Genomic DNA, 21,014 nt, shown 5'->3' on the forward strand with positions numbered 1-21,014 from the left:
TTTATTTTAAGAAGAGATTCAAATGAATTTATCAGTGCTTGCTCTAAAGCGTTAGAAAAAGAGTTGTCTCCGTAGTTGGGAATTTCTCGAGGCGTCGCCTGACAGCAGAATTATCGTGTCGTCTCATCGAAGCGATATGTCGAGCTCGAGTGGTGGCTTGGGGTCCCGGCGGTCTCATTCTGCCGTCGACACGAGACGCTTTCTATAGTTGCCGCGGGCCACGCCGCCAACCTTTTCGAGTATTTCGGCTGCCGCAGAGCCAGGACTCTGCTAGTAGGTTCCCGCCACCGCCGTCCAGAGCTCCGCGTCTACCATCGAAATGCTAGGGCTACCAACGGAACTGGGAAATCTTACGGTGCCAAGGATGGCTGCGTCTGGCAATCCCCTGGCAGCAGGCTCTTTCAGGTCCAGCATTTTGATGCCCACTTATAAAGCGACTGCACAGAAAACACAAACAAATAACTAAATTGTCAATATTTAAGATCCCCTCCATCTCTACCCTCTCCTGAGCCCGTTCCTGCTTGCCATGCCCAAAACAGACTAGCCCAACACGTACTTGTCCTAAACGATGGCAAGCAGATGTCCCATTAACTCACCAACAACCTCCCCAACTGTGACCCAGCCCCTCACACGATTCTAATTCCTTAAATCCCCCTCTCCCCCCCGCTCAAGTTCACATCCACGAAGCAGCGGCATGCAAAGAAGGACCACAAAGACAAACATAAGAATTCTCCCCAACCCCAACTGTCCCTCCTGCATTTGAGGAGCCCATGGCTCCTGAGACATCGGCAGCACCTGTTGTCGTTCTGGAAGGGAATCAGGAAACCGCCGCCCTGGAAGGGAACCACGAAACTGGGGAGGATTCGGAGGGCTTTGTGATGGCGAGGAAAACCTGTCGCCAGCCGAGGCTCCTACCTGACCGGGGGGTGGAACCCACCCTGAAAAGTTTTCAGGCGGTGGCGGATATGCCAGAGACAATGCACGAAACAAAACAACAAAAACACACAGCACACCACCTCCCACTACACGTCATGGTGTTTCCTCAAAATTACGAGTAAATCCATGACCTGATTTAAACACAATTAAAAAGGGACAACTTTACAGCCTGACCAGACAGGAGGGGAGGGCACAAAATTAAAATAATACTTAACGCCTTACAAGATTACAACATGATCAAAATGACCTTTACAGATAAAAATATACCCCTCCACACAACAAAAACAAGAAACAAAAACATCGTAATTAGGAACCTCCCGAAACAGCTCTCCCCCAGGCTGTCACAACAGGGGTACATGCTGAAAGCAGTTCGGCAGTTAAGCAAACCCGGTTCAGAGAGCAAGTGGCCAATTTTTAAGGTCAGCCTGTCGGATAAACCCCAGAACAAAAGAAAGATCAAGGTTGTTCTGGAGGTCCCTTTCACCACAGGACGCTCCGCTGCAAAAGCAAGGCTGTGCAGTGCTGCTCACTGATAGATTCCCGTGTGTTGCAGAAAATGGGCCGAGTCCCACAACACAAGGAAATGCTAATTAAAACGCTCGTACCCATAGGTGAGGTGCGCTCTGTGTGGAGAAAGCCACACGGGTGGATAGCAAGGCTGTGACATCCGCAAAAAACTTGCACAGTAGGTAAAGGGCGCAAAGGCCACCCACCATAGAAAACAAACCACCACCACCCTTACAACCACATAAAGATACAAAACAAGACAATACACACAGATGTGACTTGAGTAAAACCAAGGCCTGACAAATCAAGGGCGATATCTGCTGAAATGGTTTTTTCCCCAAGAAGCCTAGTCCTGTCAGCACAACACCAGACGTAAACGCAAGAACAACACCAGAAAAACAAAACAATGACAAGGTCGACCAAGGCAGAGAAAGTTCTAGGAAACCCCAGACACAGTCGTCCCCCTCGAATCAGCTGTTAGGCATCATGGAGCAGACCATGAACCTCATCATGGAAATGATGATGGAATTCAGGGCGGTACAGAAGCAGAACATACTGATCCTCATTGCCGTTCAGGCAGCAGTCCAGCAGTCGCTTCCCTCAGCGACTTCCCCAGTAACTTCAAAACTCCATCATGGATAGATGTCCAAATATCCAAGACCTGACAATGTGCATCATTAATGCAGATTACATTGTTAATCAAGTGGTCGAGTACAGAGAACTCATGAAGGAGTCCTCAATCGACATATACATGATGGAGGACACCCACCTTAAAGCCGAGAGTAAAAGCGATCGTTTCCAACAACAACTGTTACCGTGTAGACAGACCAACACAAGGTGGCGGAGTGGCAATATACATGAAAACAGGGATTAAAAAAATGGTTCAAATGGCTCTGACCACTATGGGACTTAACATCTGTGGTCATCAGTCCCCTAGAACCTAGAACTACTTAAACCTAACTAACCTAAGGACATCACACACATCCATGCCCGAGGCAGGATTCGAACCTGCGACCGCAGCAGCCTCGCGGTTCCGGACTGAGCGCCTAGAACCGCTAGACCACCTCGGCCGGCTAAAAACCGGGATCCCCCACCACCAGGTATACATACCAGCTACCAATAAGATCGAAGCAGTGGCCGTGGAAGTAACCACAGCCACTGGGCCCCTAACAGCAGTTGAAATTTACCGATCCCCACTGGACGAAATCGACGAGGTAGCCATAGCAACTCTAGGGCAAATTGAAGGCAAACTCCTGATAGGAGGCGAATTAAATACCAAACATCCAGATTGGAACTCTAGAGTAACCAGCAGAGGAGGCGCCAAATTGCAACGACTAGCTTGCGACCACCACTTAGGAACATGGGGGGCAGTCGAGCCCACACATTTTCCTAAAAATGGAGGCGGGCCCGACGTGTTAGACATAGCCCTCACTAGGAGGATCAAGGGGAATGTGGCTGCAGGGACGATCAACAGAATGTCCTCTGATCATAGCCCAGTGATCCTGGGGTTGTCGTGAGAGAATGGGTAGCACTCCCACAATACCGAACGTCGTACAAACGTACAGATTGGGAGCGATACCAAGAAACTGTCGCCTCTGATATCACTCCCGCCCCGCCACCTGCTGCCGAAACAGTGTAACAAGCGCTACAAGACCTAACAGGTACCGTGTTGCAGGCAGCAAAGGGACGGCCCGTCCCCGCTAGTACAAATCCTGGAACATTTACTAGCGCAAATCCGACACAAGGAAATAGTGGAGACCGTGAATCCCAATCATTGTGTAACTAATCAGTTGCACAACGTTTGGAATTCACTTTTTCCAGTTTTGTGGCCCTTTACGATAAGCTCGTTGATTCGAAAACCGCACATGGGGCCTGATGATGACAAAATAAATAGCCGAAACTGGTTGCGTTCGCAATAAAATAAAATAACCTAAAATATACGGCTGTTGGTAATGTTTATTGAATTGAAAAATTTAGTAATGTTGTTGGCGAGCGGAAACGTTAAGCTAAAGAGTACTGATACATTTGTGTTAAAGGATTTTTTAAAACATTAACTGACAGGAAGGGGAGGAAACATTTTTGAACAATACAAAGCGTGCAATGACAAACATAAACCTGCAGATACTTTTGTTGAGATATTGAACTCAATGATAACACCAAATTTTTCATGAAGCACAATTCAATAAATGAAATCAGTTAATTTCACTTTTTTGTGATTGCACAGTTTTATTCAAGATGAAGTACTCCTATGGTTTTGCGACCAGGGTTTAGTATGTCATGAGAGGTGACAATATTTAGCCGAAAATAAAAGTCTGTTCACACTCTTATAAGGCTAAATTTACACAAATATAGAACGAACTAGTACATGCAAAGCGTTTAAGTGAGACGAAAACTCTCGCACTCATTTCCCTTTGTCCAAATCGTAGCGGATCATTCTGTCAGTTTACACAGGGACTGGAGAGAACTATGGAAACACCACCAGAATTGCATGGTTGACCATAAATGCAGGTGCTACGTTGTGATGTTGCATTTGAGGACGAACTGCACCTGTGAAATGTGCTCAAGACGTTGCAAGTGTCAGTCTTGGCCATAAAGTATTGCGTTCAGTTGTGAGTGCCTTATGCTGGAGCAAAGTGATTTCGAACGTAGGCCATTTGTAGGTGCTTGTGTTGTGGGTGATTCCGTAATCAAGGCAGTCGAAGTACCTGGTGATTCGAGAGTCACCATGGCGAAGTTTTATACCGCGTACAGGGAAAGCGTAAAAACATAGGCAGCTATGTCACAACGCGGAAGGATGCGTGTGTTGAGTGATAGTGACAGACGCTCATTGAAGAGGGTTGTGACGACAGCTTTAAAAAGTCACTGAAGGATCCAATATCGCACTCGCGAACACCGTCCGCACCAAAACAACATGATGGGATCTTCAGAAGCAGGCAATTGCATAGTCAGCTGGATTTCAAAAACGAGTCTCTCTGGTACAATGAAACCTGGGCTACGGGGCAATGGAAGAAAATGATTTGGTGGGGAAAGTCTCAACGGTGATTTTTTTTTATTTCTGGCCGAGGTTACGTCCCAAGAGTGAAATATACTGCGCATTAAGTGAAGTTTAGGGTACTCATAACGTGATATTCAGTCTGCAGCATGGGTACTCTACAAGGTGGCATTACGGCATTACTGCCGAGGAATATTTGGCCATTCTGGCTTATCAAGTCCGTCCCTTGGTACAGTTTCTGTTCTCCACCGTGATATGCTGCGTGTCAGACGACAGGACCTCTGCTCACACAACTCGCATAGTTCAGGGTTGCTTTTATGAACACTGTCGCATCTCCCATGACTAACGCAGTCACAAGGTTTCAGTAACACTGAAATACCTACTATGTGGTCTATTTCGGAGAGAAGGGGACATGATCGCTGAACCTGCCAGTATTTAACAAGAAGAATGGTTTAAAGCTTCTATAATGCACTATACCGGATTCGCATTCATTCATTTGGAGACGATTGGAAGCTGGCTGAATGCTAACGGATTTCCTACACCATATTACATATGGTAATGTGGTTTTGGTGTTTCTGTATTTTTGTGCACCACTGTATGATTGCCTTCGTTGCAGATTCCGTGTAGTTGACCCCTCCTCGATCTTTTCCCCTCCCATTTTGAAATATTATTGTCTCTTTATCCTCTGGAGGTAGATGGTAAAATTGAAAATATAAATTCTTTTAATAAAATTTCCTTCTATGATTTCATCCATGACAACCACTTACTGCATCCGCTTGTGGAGATAAATACGTGGACAGCAGCATCAACTGATCAGCTTAATTGTAAAGTCCAGTTTTCCGTCAACCGGCTGCCCACAAGCCGTAATCTGGGCAGCGACTCGGCATGCCTGTGGCGCGTGCAGAGTGCGGGCAGCATTTTAATTTTGGGGCAGAGCCCGCCACCAGACCGGGGCCTGCACAGTGCGGCTTTGCGGCGGGATAACCGTAACCGGCCGGCCGCTGCGGGCCGCACGGAGGGACCTCTTGCGGCTGTGTCGGCGCCCGCAGCGAGCGCCCTCGGTAAACACGGCCGGGACGTGCCCGCCATGCCGCCGGCTTCAAAGAGGCCGCTCGCTGCCGCTGCTGCTCTGCTCTGCTCTGGACGCGGAGCCCATGGGGGTTGCGCAGCAGCGCGCCACTGTAGCCGCACGCTCCGCTTCACGGACTCTCACTGCCCTCCTCTACTGGCTACATTCGTTTATGTACATCCGAGTAAGCATCTGTTTATGTTTGTAACCCAAAGGTTGCCATCGGATCCGAATCATGAGCTTCTCTTACGGGAACTGGCTTACATTACTGAACGTAAAAACGGTGTATAGACTTCAACGAGACAGTTTCAAAGATTTAATTTGTTCTAGTTTTCCATTCAAAGACAGGTTTGATGCTGTTGTCCATGATGCATAACTACTCCGACCTCTCTTTGCACTTTGATCTTCCTCTACAGTTCTTAGCCTCCATACTTACCTCTGTTACCTGTTGAAGTGTCATAGCAACAAGTCTCTTCCTTTACCCAACTTGTGCAATGAATTCCTTAGTCTCGGCACTAGTTGTCTAATCTACCCATCATACCTCGAACATTCTTCTGCAGTACATTCCAAATACTTCTCTTCTCCGCTTGTCTGGTTTCTCGTCAACGTTTCACATCCGAACGAGACTACACTCCAGGAGAATACCTTCAGAAATCCCTTGCTAATATTTAAATTCATATTTGGTGTTAAATTCTGTTTGTCATAAAAGATTTTTAGTCTGTTCCTCCTTTTCTTTTTATTTCCTGTCTAATTTTATCTCCGTCAGTTATTTTCCTACTCAAATAGAACAGTTTATCATTTTTAGTTTCTTATTTACTAATCTAATACCTCTACCATTGACGTATTTAATTCGACTGCATTAATAATGTTGCTGTCTCTAACATAATTGCTGTGTTATCGGCAAACCTGACATTTGCACTAGTGAATTTGTCCTGTCTGAAATTTACTTCCTTTTCCAAATTTCTCCTTCATTTCTTTTCCACGTTTTCAATGTATATATTGAATAACTTCTCTCACTCACTCCTGAACTGTTACATCTTTTCCACGTCTATCGCTTCTTTGACATGTAATATATGCTCAGATTTATGCGGACTCTATCGGGAAGTAATGTTCTTTTTCAAGTTGGATGGAAGCTAGGGAGCAAGTATAACCGGCGCTACACCCACTCTCAAATAGGTCAGCTTACGCAGAACTGCAGCAGAAAGAGAGCCATATAGCTTCTCATTTGCATACAGCAGCATTTCAAAACGAATGTTGCGACTGAATACTGCGCTAAATCCGAAATAGGATATCTAACGCGATTTTGAGTGTAAAGCGTATTTTATTTTAAATTGTTCAAATGGCTCTGAGCACTATGCGACTTAACGTCTGTGGTCATCAGTCGCCTAGAACTTAGAACTAATTAAACCTAACTAATCTAAGGACATCACACGCATCCATGCCCGAGGCAGGATTCGAACCTGCGACCGTAGCAGTCGCGCGGTTCCGGACTGAGCGCCTAGAACCGCGAAACCACCGCGGCCGGCTATTTCATTTTATTTTTATACTATATATCAGGTTCCGTGCGACCATGCATGCCAAAGTCACTTGGTCACCGAACGAGTCAGTACATAGTTTATATAATTATTATTAGAAAATTTATAAACAAAAGAGATTTAAGAAATACTAAACTCGAAAGAAATAGCGAGCGAGTTCGCGAATAAATTACACATCACAGAGAAAATTCTCAACCACTGTGCAAAATGTGAGATTTCTGTCATAAGTTTTCAACATACATTTGATGATATTTATCACGAAATTTGAACTGCATAGGGGCTGAAAGTGACGAGTGAAGATGTGGTGCATCAGTGGTGTCATCTGTGTAAAAGGGGAACCACAAATGCTCAAGATGAAGTTAGAAGTGGCCATCCATGTTTGTAAGCAACAAACTATACGGAAAATAGAACTAACTTCTGGTGAAAATCAACGCTACACAGTATCTAATCTGTTGAACAGCTAGTGGCAGATTTAGTTGCGTATTCGGTATGTGACTGTTACTCAAGCATTAATATATCACTTGTTCTGTGCTGACTGGGTCCCAAAACTCCTTTCTTCACATTATCTTCGGAAATTACAGGAATTGATGCATCTGATCAAATATGATTCAGATTACCTCCCAGTGACTCCCACCTCTACAGGCACAAAAGAAAGTATCTTTCGGTGCTCTGACTGCATCGTAGCACTTCAAGACGTCTGCACCTTGCTGTAATCTCAGGAAGCAGAATTTTATGCAGCGGGAATTTGTCAGCATGTATAATTAAAGGAGAAGTATGATAAAATAAGAGACGTGGTAAGCGTTTAAATCTAAGTTGTGATTATGTGGACAATTAATAATATGGTGCAACTTCTAAATTTTCTGATAAATTTGTTTCAAATATGCCGGTATTTTATTTCTGACCTAATGAATACTACTCCCCAGGCACTCATCGTAATACGGCAGAAATGTGAGAGCTATTGGGATTGCCGAGCGGTCTAGGGCGCAGCAGTCATGGACTGTACGGCTGGTCCCGGCGGAGGTTCGAGTCCTCCCTTGGGCATGGCTGTGTGTGTTTGTCCTTAGGATAATTTAGTAGTGTGTAAGCTTAGGGACTGATGACCTTAGCAGTTAAGGCCCATAAGATTTCACACATATTTGAACATTTTTTGAGAGCTATTCCCTACTGGCAGAAGCTGATGATGTGTCACATTTAATAAGGCATGCTGATACTGAGGGCAGCCACGGTTTCCTATGAGATACAGAACCGAGAAATATGAGGCCCTGCGTAAAGGCCATTGAGAGTGGCTATCTACACCAGACCCAAAAGAGAAAACCACAAATTAGAGTGAGGGCATAATTCGGGGCAGTAATATATGCATAACTTTGCAGTGGTGCTCGATTTTTTAATAGAAAGACAATAGGAGGTGGGGGTAAATTAATTATTTACACTATGGTGAAAAAAATTATTTTGTGTTTGATGAAACCGCTGTGACACCATTTGGTCCAAAATCAAATTAAAACTATAAGTTCAATTGAACATCTAGTGAAGAACCATGGAAACTGGTACACATGTCTAATATCGTGTAGGACCCCTGGGAGCACCCAGAAGTGCAGCAACACGACGTGGTTTGGATTCGACTTACGCCTGAAGTAGTGATGGAGGGAACTGACACCATGAGTCATGCAGGGCTGTCCATAAGTCCCTAGAGTACGAGAGGGTGGAGGTCTCTTCTGAACTGCACGTTGCAAGGCATCCCAGATATGCTCAATAATGTTCATGTCTGGGTGACCAGTGCCCAGTAGCCAGTAGCCAGTAGAGGCGTTTAAATACAGAAGTGCGTTCCTGTAGCCACTCTGTAGTAGCTGTGGAGGTGCGGGGTATCGCATTCTAATGCTGTAATTGCTCAATTCCGTCAGAATGCGTAATGGATATGAATGTATGCAGATGATCAGATACGATGCTTACGTTTCTGTCACGTGCCGGAGACTTATCTAAAGATATCATGGGATCTTATCACTCCAACTGCATACGCCCCACACCATTACAGAGTCTCCACCAGCTTGAACAAGTTATGAGTCGCTAATCCTTCCCCCAGAGAGGACAGGTCTTCGCCTAGTCCATGTCCACGGTGACTCTGTTCGTCAGCTCGCATATCAAGATGTGGCGCCACAATTCGGAAAGTTTGACGGGTTTTCTGATGGAGCCCCTTTTAGTACTTCGGGTACTTTTACATTGAACGCAGCTATGTCCTTATTGCAGTACGACTGAAGAAACAGGTGACGGCGCGGGATATATATCGCGTCCTACTATAGAGACGTTCAGCAAACGTGGTGCAGGCCAAAATATCCTATTAGCTGGGAGGTGGTGTGGCGGACAATACACTTGGTTTCACTGGATACAGACGCCCGATAAACATGGTACATCACAGTCAACGGTGATCAGATCACCCTATGACGTCTCCAGAAGACAAATATGATGGACTCGTCTCTATTTGCAGACGGCGAAGAACTGGAGACGGACGAGCACCGTCTCAGATGTGGTGCGGCAGACGTATGGCGCTTTGTGCGACCAATTTTGTCGTATTTTCTACGACTGACGCCTGAATATACCACACCTCGGCTTCTACTATTTCCGAACGAACAATATCCCTCGTGCACCAAAGCCAACGCGGTCATTTTGGTCCGTGGGCGCACGGCACAATATTTATTTCACGATGGACCTAAAGATGTATTGGACTTCTGGAACTACCTACAAAAACGTCATTGTAAGGGTGTACGGAACCCAAAATATGGACAGTATTTTTCTAGTTACTTAGCGTCCTACCGACCGTCACAGCGGCAGGATCCCCTCCAAGACGTAGGAGAAGAAACCCATTGACTGAGCTGATAAGAACATGTCCGATTTTCGGTGGAATAACATACGACATGCGTGAGGACACACCTGGATGATGAAGCGTAAGGAGACTTTCGACGCAGCCTTATGCACCGTGTAAAAGGCACATTTTTCGTTTCACCATATTTGTTACCTCGGTGTAGGAACGTACCAAGATAATTGTTTTGTTTACTTAATGCACGATGCGGTGCTACGTACACGTATTTTGAGTGGGGTATAAAGCAAACACAAATTAAAATAAATAAATAAATAAACCTTAAGAAAAGGAATTTCCCACTTCTAACTTCCCCTAACCATTCTTAATACCTTGTCGGATGAAAGGGACACTGTGGTCTGGCATCGGGCTACAAGCCCTGCTCACTCTACCCTTCCCACCCTCACTTCCGTGTCTCCCCTCCGTGAAGGGAAAAAGAAAGAACCTAAGCAGGAGATCTCGCTTTCGAAACCCTGTGCGATAGACATTTTCACTCGTCACGGCTTATTCCGTGTGATGTTCCGATGCAGCTGACATCAGTAAGCATTTCGCTTTCCTTTCCTTTCTCCTTTAGTCGTTCTCGGAACGACACTCCTCGTAGGCTCTTTTAACTTTCTCAGTTAACTGATCTCTCTCTTTTTTTGCACTAACCAGCTGGTGTTCTCAAATCCACGACGATACATATACGGGTAAAACTAGTTATTTATTTCAGCTACATCTGGAAAACTATAAAGGTAACCATGTTTAAGTCGGGAGACTTATCAGACTAAGCAAAACAAGATTCACATCTGTAAAAGTTTCAGTAGCATCCGCAAATCTGTTATTTGCATCCACAGATATTTCGTTAAACTGTTTTAACATTTGCAATACGCCTGGAAATCCAACGATACTGCCAACTGCTCAAATATTTTTCTACTGAAACTGGATACCGTTATGTACATTCCATTGATTAAGAACGTCAAGGCCAATCATGACCACTTTTTTGTACAATATAGCCTGCCATATTGTTGATGTGTTCCGTAAGCTTAAACTGTATCGTATTATTACTGAAATACAGTTCGTCCAATTTTCCCGCGTGTCATATTACATGTCGTTTCGTCTTGCAGACTGTTTACGATTATACTCCAACTATCAAATTCAAATGTATCTTGACTCATTGTGTACTTGTCAGTATATTTAAGAAACACGTTAATAAATTTACAGACTTTCTACATAACACTAGCAACCGAGCAATGCTTCGCAGTTTATTTACATCCTAATCTCCTCTGCCTTATCTCTCTGGCGCCCTCCATCTCTCTTTGTACATAATCTTTTCTGTCAGTCTCTCCCTCCTCCTATCTCTCTGTCTCCATCTTTACTCTCTCTGTCCATCTCGTCTTTCTCCTCCCTATGCCCATTTCTTCGCCTCTCCTCTCTGTCCATCTTCTCTCTCCCGTCTCTCTGAAGTAGCACATTCAGATTCCGTAGTAGGATGCTAATAATAAGCCGATAAGCAATAAATACGTACAACTTCCAAATTTTCTGTGAAATCCCACTGCAAAGAAGAAAACAAAACAGCTCGTTGCTGTGTATACCATTTTTGTTTAAAAATCGGTATACTGAGATAAAATTTGTATGGGAGAAACTCTATCGGACGACCACATTTTCATGCCAGACCACAGCACAGTATTATTATAATTTTTTTTTGCAATCGGTTTTAAGAAAAAGCCTATCTATCTTTGTTGTTATAGTATATGTAAAAAACTGAAGTAAATCGGTGACAATCTTTCCTCTGTATGTACTGTACATGTATTTAGGAAATATGTAGGATACACCAGTCCGAATGTTTATTAGAGTGTCGTGTAAAAGTTTGAAGTAAATCGGTCAAGAACTTTTCGAGATTTTCGCTAACCATGTTTCTCCTCGACATATTATACATATACATTATCTGTGATATATGTCATACACATGAAGCGCAGATCCCTAGAAAAGGTTTTAGGTGAGTTTGTGAAAGCTTTGTGAAACTGCATAACTGTCGGTGTAAACGGAAATGGAATGACTGAGATGTAAGACAATTGCTGATACGCTGGAATACCCTCGGATATACGCGGACATATTCGCAGATGTGGTAACGTTTATTTTCAAGCTGGATGGAAATTAGGGGCGAATATAAAGGGCGCTTAAGTGCCTCACGAATATGTCGTTTTACTTAGAAATGCGACAGAAAGATAGGCACATAGCTTCTCTTTGGCATATAGCTTCATTTAATAACGAGCGTTCCGACTGATATCCTCCTAAATCTTATATCTACTCAGTAATACATTTTTCACTGTGGAAAATATTTAATTTTATTCTGAAATTACATATCAGGTTCCGTCGGACTGTGGGAGCCAGTGTCACTTGGTCATAGAAAGAGTTATTACATAGCTTGTATAATTCTGATCAGAAAATTTTTAAACACAAGATACTTAAGAATTAATAAAATAAAAATAAAATGTGAAAGAGTTTGCGAATAAATCACATCACAGAGAAACGCTCTTAATTACCGCCAGAACCACGGCACAGAATAGGAGTAATCTGCCACAAAGGAAGTTCTCAACATACATTCACAAAGCCCAGAAGCTATACTGGGCATTGGTCAACTGTTAGACAATTGCAGAGAGGAGAAACAACTCGGCCACTTCGTTACGGAACCGAGCTAGAATGTAAATGTGCTTCACTGGAGCTCTGGAGGTCGATAATGTAGTGGTGGCCTAATGTGGATTACTAACGTTGTAACAGTTTTCTTTAGTTTTCTGCACATAGTGCAGCATTAGCTCATAACTTTGTAATTATACACGGAAGAGAATATGTGTTATGAGATATGTGTGTTGGCCAAGACTAGTAGACCCTATCTTAGTAGGGTTGCTGAATTCCTTACGCAGTCTCGTGGCGATCCATTTATGTTGCCATGTGTTAGCACATTTGGCTCTTCAGATGGCATTTGTGTGATCCTTTTTGTACGACACTCGCGTTAGATAAGAGACGCAGGCATTTGCAAGGGTAAATTGGGTTCATAGTGAAGACGATTCACTTCTTCGATCATACACCAAACTATAAGGGGCACAGTAACACCATAGATCTAATGCTGTACTGATTTATTTTGCCTTTTGTTTGATGTTTAATGTTATAACGTTGAGGTGCTGTAAATTTTTTGATTACTTTAATAGCACAAGAGTGTTCGCTTTTTTCCTTTGCAAAAACGTTGATGTCATGGTTTGATTCTATGCAACGTAGTTTATCTGTTATTTAAATTATTTGTCTCATTTGGAGGAAACAAAAGTTAATCTATATAATTGTAATTTTCTTTAAATAATTTTTTGTGGAAATGTCAATATGTGCAGATGTTCTGTTTTATTTAATATGTTTGGTTTCTGTTATGTAAACTGCTGACCTTCACTTAGGGTTCTTAGTTACTTTGTATGTAGAAGGTGTTATCGTTCCCCTCGGGAACGGGATCATGCAGCGTGCGCAAAATGTGGATGGCATGGTAGCTCGTCCCCGACTGACTCTCCAGCTGTATGTGCTGTCTGTCTAGCACGCAGACATGTTGGGTGAAAGTCTTCAGCTGGGCTCTTCCTAGCCAACACACAGCGATCACTTTAAACCAAGAAAGTCGCGGTACTGGTTTCGGGTCGGTAGACTGCACGCTACAGGGTGCTTGTGCTGGAAGCAACCTATTTGTAACAGTTCGCTGTTTCACTGTGTTCTCAACTACTGCTAAGATTGCTGTTTCAGATCCAGTACGATGCGACAGAGCCTTACGTTGAGGTCGATGCTCTTCCCTCTTTATAGTGCCACTTGGTCAACAGAAACCCGGTGTTCTTGGGACCGTCCACTCTCGTGGATACTGCTCCCAGCAATCATGCACAGTAGCAACTTTTCTACTAAGTTTTTCTGTAGTATCGCAGAAGCAACATCCAGCTTCCCGTAGCCCTTTTACATGACCTCGTCCAAATTCGGTGAGGTATTGCCAATGGCGTCGTTGCCTCCTTAAAGGCATTTTTCAGTAACGTCAATTCACCACGTCCAGTTGCAAAGATAACTAACGCGCACGATCATTGTAGCGTGAATTTAAGGCAAGCGTGATTGGGGTTCTCATAGTGGCGTTATTAGCGTCTCTCTTATGCGACTGATGAGAAATTTGAAAAATCATGTTTCAGAAACACACCTTCCAACATATGTTTATGTCACTCAGCTCCTTCTTCGTGTTGCTTATTTGCTCAGTGTATAAAGAAAGTTTTGCAGCAGCCCCACAAATGACTCACCTTTAGGCTTCCTGCGTTCATTCAGTCGTAGATGCGGACACAATTCCTTGTGTGGCGGGGCGAAACTGTTAAACTATACAGAAGATGATAAACGAATCTAAACTGAGGAGAAAGACATTTAAGCGTTAGAAAGAACATAAAGACATGGGTTCTATCTTCTTGATTGGAATTAAGAAATTTGTTGCCGATGGATACACAATATTTCTAAATACTTCTACAGATGGTTTCTGACTCATTTTTTTTAAAAAAATGTTCAAATATGTGTGAAATCTTAAGGGACTTAACTGATAAGGTTATCAGTCCCTATGGTTGTGCGGTAGCGTTCTTGCTTCCCACGCCCGGGCTCCATGATTCGATTCCCGGCGGGGTCAGGAATTTTCTCTGCTTCGTGATGACTGGGTGTTGTGTGCTGTCCTTAGGTTATTCAGATTTAAGTAGTTCTAGGGGACTGATGACCATAGATGTTAAGTCCCATAGTGCTCAGAGTCATTTGAACCATCAGTCCCTAAGCTTACACACTACTTAACCTAAATTATCCTAGGGACACACAAACACACACCCATGCCCGAGGGAGGACTCGAACCTCCGCCGGGATCACCCGCACAATCTATGACTGCAGCGCCTCATGCCACGCGGCTAATCCCGCGCGGCTTCATTTTGAAATATGACCACAATTCAAGATTACCAATCTCTGCTACCCTCAGCTTAAAATTTGCAATTTGCAGCCTTAGCTACTGCAGTTTCTTCGAACAACGGGCAATGGTTTACTCAATTTTTAAGTATCATAATACGTCTGACCCACATCGAAAAGATAACTAGTTCATCTTCAGCTTGCGATGTGGAACTAACAGTTTGAAATAAACAAATATTTTTAGCCAAAACGTTCCCTACATTAGTTTGAGGACAACTGCATGGCAAAAGAAAGTACGTATCCAAAATACGTGAAGTTTTACTTTTTATGCTTCATGTAAAACATTTTTCGTAAAGTTATATCAGCAACGTCGCTTCATTTATATACAGGGTGAGTCACCTAAATTCACGGCTGGATACATTTCGTAAACCACATCAAATACTGACGAATCGATTCCTCAGACCGAACGTGTGGAGAGGGGCTAGTGTAATTGGTTAATACAAACCATAAAAAAATGCACGGAAGTATGTTTTTTAACACAAACCTACGTTTTTTTAAATGGAAACCCGTTAGTTTTGTTAGCACATCTGAACATATAAACACATACGTAATCAGTGCCGTTTGTTGCATTGTAAAATGTTAATTACATCCGGAGATATTGTAACCTTAAGTTGGCGCTTGAGTACCACTCCTCCGCTGTTCGATCGTTTGTATCGGAGAGCACCGAATTACGTAGGGATCCAAAGGGAACGGTGATGGACCTTACGTACAGAAGAGACTGGAACAGCACATTACTTCCACATGATAACACCTTTTTATTGGTCTTTTTCACTGACGCACATGTACATTACCATGAGGGGTGAGGTACACGTACACACGTGGTTTCCGGTTTCAATTACGGAATGGAATAGAGTGTGTCCCGACATGTCAGGCCAATAGATGTTCAATGTGGTGGCCATTATTTGCTGCACACAATTTCAATTTCTGGCGTAATCAATGTCGCACACGCCGCAGTACATCTGGTGTAATGTCGCCGCAGGTTGCCACAATGCGTTGTTTCATATCCTCTGGGGTTGTAGGCAAATTACGGTACACATTCTCCTTTACCCCACAGAAAGAAGTCCAGAGGTGTAAGATCAGGAGAACGGGCTGGCCAATTTATTCGTCCTCCACGTCCTATGAAACGCCCGTCGAACATCCTGTCAAGGGTCAGCCTACTGTTAATGGTGATACCACATACGTCGACGCGTTTCCAGTGGGACATTTTCGAGCAACGTTGGCAGATTATTCTGTAGATACGCGATGTATGTTGCAGCTGTTTGGGCCCCTGCAATGAAGTGAGGACCAATGAGGTGGTCGCCAATGATTCCGCACCATAGATTTACAGTCCACGGTCGCTGTCGCTCTACCTGTCTGAGCCAGCGAGGATTGTCCGCGGACCAGTAATGCATGTTCCGTAGATTCACTGCCCCGTGGTTTGTGAAACACGCTTCATCGGTAAACAGGTAGAACTGCAACGCATTCTCTGTTAATGGCCATTGACAGAATTGCACTCGATGATTAAAGTCATTACCATGTAATTGCTCATGTAGCGACACATGAAACGGGTGAAAGCGGTGACGATGCAGTATGCGCATGACACTACTTTGACTTAGTCCACCGGCTCTCGCATTGTCCCGTGTACTCATGTGTGGGTTCAGGGCAACAGCCGTTGCCGTTCTGCATACACCCTGCCGGCTTCAGCTGCATTTCGTTGACACTCGCCATAGATGAGTATAATCTCCGCCTTTTCAGAGTTCGAATACACCATGGTCACAGATACTACAACACTACACTGTCACAGACGTCTAGTAACACGGTGTACTACAGTTGGTCTGCGTGCGAAGACGAATGCAGAATAACAATAGCAGCAAGCGCTACATGCGGACACTGAGACAGCTAGACCAAACCACAACAGTGCACTACAGCCACACTCGTAAACACGGTCGTCATCGTAATCATGTCCCTGCAGATACTGCTCGCCGACCGTGGCCCGTGTTTGTTACAACACGCAACTGAACGTCGGTGGTTTCAAGCGTCAATTTTAGGTTACAATATCTCTCGATGTAATTAACATTTTACAATGCAACAAACGGCAGTGATTACGTATTTGTTTATATGTTCAGATGTGCTAACAAAACTAACGTGGTTCCATTTTAAAAAAACGTAGGTTTGTGTTAAAAAACATACCTGCGTGCATTTTTTATGGTTTGTATTAATCAAATTACACTAGCCCCTCTCCACACGTTCGGTCTGAGGAATCGATTCGTCAGTATTTGATGTGGTTTATGAAATATATCCAGCGGTAACGTTAGGTGACTCACCCTGTATAATACGTTCTTCAGCAGCGCAGCAGATGACTCAACTTCCAGCTTTCTGCTTTCTTTGCATCAAACGATGATTTGCGTCGCACGGAGGAGAAGTCTGCCGTAAAAATTCGACGAATAAGAACTGCTGTAATGAATCTCCTCATTGGATCACAGTAAGTACTAAGCTTTACAAGAGCTGTACAGTAACACAAGCTAAACATGTAGATCATGCGTGTTTCTCTTTATTTTTGTTTTGTTTTATTTCTGTCACGTCAGCCAGAACAACGATGTACTTCCATCATTGCCATGAGATGTCACTCCAAACGCCAATTTAGTATGGAATAGTTAACGTTCAAATCTTCAGATAATTTTTGTGGCGTCCGCTGGTTACATCGCTTAGGTTACATGACACAATTATCTTGAATTGTACGCAGGTGACGATATTCACTTACGTAACGTTTTTCACTGAATTTTATTCGTGCTCGCCCAAACAAAGTATACTACGCCAGACAAGTCGTCTGGCCATTGGTACTTAATTTTTCTTGTGGGGAGGCGGCCCGGGTCGCTAGTACCCAGTACTTTCTAGTCGGTAATCCACTTCCTTTACTTAGAACGTGTCACAATGTACTGTTCATGTAAAGATGATGATATTACGAACGTAACAGGAAACTGACTTTGAGTCTCCTGTCTTAGCACACAGTGCAGATAGTCGAACACATTAGGGAGGTGGAACTAAATGTGGGACGTAGGATACACACGCTCAAGGATACTTAAACTTAATAAATACATAACAATTATTACCGATCAAACACAAACTCTGGCTTATAATTTACAACAAACTTTATTTAACAATCACATGACACTAGCAAACTGCTGTTGCACAGAATAATATACATTATTACTCTAGAACTTGAAACATTACTAAACAGACAAGATGTCCAGGGGCGTCAAAGCCCACCTTAAACAATAAATAATTTTAAAACCCTCTTTACATAAATCTTAAGAATCATACAAGAATAAATGTGAGATGAGATATGGGACATACAGAAAGCAAGACCGTTGGTTGCACAGAAAACACATACACCTTATTTAAAAAAAAAAAAAAAAAAAAAAAACTCTCAACAATCACTTTTAAAAGATTTTACTACACTGGCAGCTGAAAGCCTTAGTAGAAAAATTTGCAAGTAATTATCGGCTGAAGGCCACACCCAAACCCACAATCAATGGCTGTACGTATGATTAAGAAGGTTCAAAATTATTCGGCGGCTGGCCAGAAGCAATTTTAAAAATACACAACGGCTGAAGGGCTGAAACACCAATAAGGTGAACAATTACACGTTAAAAATCCCCCAAACCATTTTAACAATCTTAGTAACTGTAACAAGTTATAGTGACGGCTGAAGGCCTTATCAAGACGGGACTGAAACTATTTGTCTGCTGAAAGCCACAAGCAATGTTGCAAACAATTAACAGCTGAAGGCGAGCACCAATTTCAGAACACACAACGGCTGAAGGCCTGTATTACATATGAGGAAGGCAGTTACACATTAACAAATACTAATATATTTTCTTCTTAACAATCAAAACGGTAACAAGCTATAATAACGGCTGAAGGCCTTATTAGGGGGAAAACTGAAAATAATTTGTCGGCTGAATGCCACAAGCAGTGTTACAACAATTAATGGCTGAAGGCCGGAACTACAAGTGGGGAACGAAATAACATATTTAAACATTAGGTTGCATTTCAAACAATTATGGCAACTTATCCAAATAAGACGGTGTGACCCACGGATAGTGCTCCCTGTATCGACCTGACGGAGGTGACAACAGCTGTGTAAGAAGGCAGCCAAAAGTTGTACTCACGTAACAGGATGGCAACTCACACTAGGGGTAGCTCAAGCACCGACCGACTGACTAACCAATCAGCCTAACGTCCGATCACCAGTACAACGATGGAATATTTTTAGGCAAGGGTGAAGAGACGGACAGCACCACGTCTTCAGAAACACACCCAAGGCCGAAGGAAACACTAGAACCAAGGTAGACCTCCCAAAAGCATATGCACAGTACAATTCGAGAGGCTGTCAAACTACACGCCTTGTCGGACAGCATCAACACGACGAGAAAAGGTACACTGCCGGAAACGTATGCTTACCTCCAGGGCAAGTAACTGAGGTGTTAGCGACCACAAGGCAGAAAATACCGCTGGTTGCACTTCACAAAGAAGAATAATACCAAATCCAAACTAACATCATGGAGCAGACGGCGGCTAATAGCTTCCGCCAACCTGACAGACTCCACTTGTTCCGGTTGGTCTCACTGACCCTGGGAGCAGCAACACGCAAACAACAGCGGAATCTCAAACAGGGGAGGTTTCAGTACTAGACACGGTTCACTCAACTTGAAACGTCCTGGGTTTGGTCGACGGCTACTGCCCCTGATCAGAGAGTGCCTGCACGCCGCCAGCGGTCGAGACCTGCCCGCGCCCTGTGGACCTCCTAGGTTGTCTGTTCTAATCCGAACTGAAGTCCTCACAAAATCCAGCACGCAGACAGAATTAAAATAACTGCTCGTTCAAAACCACAAGACACACATGGATCCGGGAAATCAATTCCACCAACAACTCACAATACTAAAACCAGTCACTGTGAAACAAAACGGACGAATTACAGGTAGGCACAAAAACAGAGAAGCCAGAAGCGGCCGGAAGACAAAATGCACATCGTCCGCTGCGATGACAGACCGAACGACCAACCAACGGTAGTCCCCACTTAAGTCAGGCATTGGAAAGATCCCAGTAAAAATCGTCGACTGACAGTTTATTGCCATGAGGTCACACTGTAAGTAGGCTGTTTAGGTTTTTTTATTGGTGACACCACATAGCGCTCTGTATGAAAAATCACTGGTTGTGCTGTGTGCAGGCAGTGGCTGGTTGGCATTGTTGTAATGCTCGCCATTGTAGTGTTGGGCGGCTGGATGTTAACAACGCGTAGAGTTGCTCAGTTGGAGGTGAGCCGCCAGCAGTGGTGGACGTGGGGAGAGAGATGGCGGAGTTTTGAAATTTGTTAGAATTGATGTCATGAACTGATATATATATATATATATATATATATATATATATATATATATATATATATATATATATATATATTGACTATTAAGGTAAATACATTGTTTGTCCTCTATTACAATCTTTCATTTGCTAACTGTGCCTATCAGTAGTTAGTGACTTCTGTAGTTTGAATCTTTTATTTAGCTGGCAGTAGTGGCGCTCGCTGTATTGCAGTAGTCCGAGTAACGAAGATTTTTGGTGAGGTAAGAGATTTGTGAAAAGTATAGGTTAATGTTAGTCAGGGCCATTCTTTTGTAGGGATTATTGAAAGTCAGATTGAGTTGCGCTAAAAATATTGTGTGTCAGTTTAAGTACAATCTTGTATAATTCTTCTAAGGGACGTTTCAACACACACACACACACAGATGAAAGTTTCACTACTCAAATAGCACGGTCCATTCAAATACAGCTCGCTGAATCCGGTCCTTTACGTGGTCGTGCACACTCGCGAGCTCATCCTTCCGTCGGACAGTACAAGTGTGTCGCCAGCGGTCGGGGGAGTTCTGGCTGCCCGGACCTCACTGCTGCTCTGTCCCAACTCCACTAGCTCGACACACGACCAGCCGGATATACTAGAGGCCGCTGCAAAGATGGTACCACAGTACGCGCTATCGATAAGCGCTGCTGCTGCCACTCACGCACAGGCAAGGCGAGCAGACGTCGTGGCGGCAGTGAACATACTAAGGAAACGAGACGCCACTAATGCTGTTACAAGTTGCGAAGCAATGAAGGCATCAAAGCGAGCCGCAC

This window comes from Schistocerca gregaria, chromosome 1 (genome assembly GCF_023897955.1).
Source record: "Schistocerca gregaria isolate iqSchGreg1 chromosome 1, iqSchGreg1.2, whole genome shotgun sequence".
NCBI classification, from domain to species: Eukaryota; Metazoa; Arthropoda; class Insecta; order Orthoptera; family Acrididae; genus Schistocerca; species Schistocerca gregaria.